This window comes from Engraulis encrasicolus, chromosome 10 (assembly GCF_034702125.1).
Source record: "Engraulis encrasicolus isolate BLACKSEA-1 chromosome 10, IST_EnEncr_1.0, whole genome shotgun sequence".
In the NCBI taxonomy this organism is placed as follows: domain Eukaryota; kingdom Metazoa; phylum Chordata; class Actinopteri; order Clupeiformes; family Engraulidae; genus Engraulis; species Engraulis encrasicolus.
The window spans coordinates 32,631,112-32,633,378 of record NC_085866.1 but is presented as its reverse complement, the minus strand read 5'-3'; positions in this window follow the sequence as shown (position 1 = coordinate 32,633,378).

The following is a 2,267-nucleotide window of genomic DNA, read 5'->3' as shown; positions in this document are numbered from 1 at the left end:
CAGATCCACTCCTCAAGATTGATGTCCTGCCATCCTGCTTTAAGTGCAATTAAAAACGGGCCCCCATGTTACCCGCTGCACCCAGCAGCAGCCTCCAGAGGTGGGGGGTGGTGGTGGTGGTTGTGGTGGTGCTGTGGGGTTCAGCTAGACAGGATTGAGGAGATGGTGGAGGAAGGTGTTGGTGTTGTGGTGGTGGTGGTGGTGGTCAGATTTCTCAAAAATGTTCTCCTCATTTTCAAGACTGTCACGTGATCGCCACCACCTTTCACTCCTCAAACCAGGGCTGGACTGGTCATGGCATATTTTCCTGGTGGGCTGGCAGTTCTCAGGGGCCAATGTTTTTTTCTTGTCCCTTACAGACCAGTTCACAATGTAGATGGCATTGTCCGTCTATAGATTTACACTCCCTCGTCGAAAAAACATACCTTGATTTCTTTCCATGGAGACATTTCAACTTGCAGATGCACATGCTGTTTCTTTGATTTACGTAAAACAACAGTGATGTGCAGTCTCGTTTGTGCCTTTTGATTTCGCCATGGAGAGAAAAGGAGTAAACTCGATATGGAGTCCATATCAACAGGACAGGATAGGACACGAGCCCATTATAATATCATGGAAAAGTGTGGGGCCTGTGTACAGGGCTGGTCTATCTATGCAAATAAATGCCCAGGCCTTTCTTTGGTGCCAGCTCAGCCCTACACCAAACCCAGCACCAGCCCCCAGTTTCCAACTCCATGTCCATATCATCACACCATTAAATTTCCATACTCCGCTGTAGTCTAGAATGTTCCTCTCTGGCCCTCCACGTGGCCCCCATGTTTACTGCTGGGTAAATAGAGCCAACATGTCTCCCGGCCGTCACGTAGTGGATGCTTGTCGAACAGAGCCAACAAGACTGAAGGGGTGCTGTGGCTGTTGAGTACATATTTGTGTATGTTAAACACGCCACGTAGGCTTGGCCATATGGTGTTGGACTACACTTCTCGTGTCTCGCTTTCCCTGCCTATAGCTTCCTCTCTCTCTCTCTCTCTCTCTCTCTCTCTCTCTATCTCTCTCTCTCTCTCTCTCCTTCTCTCCTTCTCTCACTTGCTCGTTTGCCTGGCCCCCTCTCTGTGTCAGTGTCAAGTTGTTAACCTCGTGTCAACAGCGCCGCAGCCCGTATTTGGGCGCGCTTGATGGATGAGTCTTCGTGGACCTGTCCCTACTCGGGCAGATTTTCATAGTCAGCTGAGAGGGTGAGAGAGGGTGACGAGGTGTGTGTGTGTGTGTGTGTGTGTGTGTGTGTGTGTGTGTGTGTGTGTGTGTGTGTGTGTGTGTGTGTGTGTGTGTGTGTGTGTGTGTGTGTGTGTGTGTACCCTTTGCCACCCCAGTGCAAGCCCCTATATCCTTACCCTTCTTTGCCCCCAACCTCTTGCCCAGCACCCCAGGGCAGGGCAATCAGTGTGCCATTACCCTCCTCTCTTTTCCCTGTCGCTCTCTCTTTCTTTTTCTCTATCTCTCTGTCAGTGTTTCTCCCTCTCTCTCTCTCTCTCTCTCTCTCTCTCTCTGTTTTCCTTTTACCCTCTCTTCATCACCCTGTTTCCATCTCACTCTCATTCCCTTTCTTTCTTAGTCTCCCACTCAGTCTTTCTTCCTCTATTCCTCTTTCTCGATCTCTTTTCATCTCCCCTTCTCTCTCTCTCCTCTTTTCACTCTGCATCGATGGATTCTGTGGCCTCCAGCTCCAGCTCTGGCTGTGTGTGTGTGTGTGTGTGTGTGTGTGTGTGTGGTGGTGGTGGGGGGTGCTCCAGGTCCTCGTCTCGACCCAGGTGCTCAGGTCCAGGCCCCCTGCCGCCACCTCATTGTGCTCCCCTCACAGCCCTCTGGAGCACCGGGGCACCGCGAAAGGTCCTCCAAGACAGGCAGCCACTGATGGATGTGTTTAAGTAATTGCTTTTTGAAAAGAAATGTGCTGATTGCTATGCATATGATATTTGACTGTAAAACATGTATGGAGAAGTGTGTCCAGGGGCATCGAGGTAAGGCGACCTATTGAAAAGAGCACTGACCTCTAATCATGGAATGGAAAGCGATACAAAGAACTGGAGGCACCACCGTGTCACCACCAACACAAGTGAAATGATTACACATCAAACACAATTAGGAAACAAAGGTCTCTACAATTTCCTGCAACAGCACATTTGCATTGTATATACTGTATACAAAATATTTATAACTAGGCAGGGCCGCTTAATGAGATTTTATGGACAGGCCCCTTAAAAATTGCG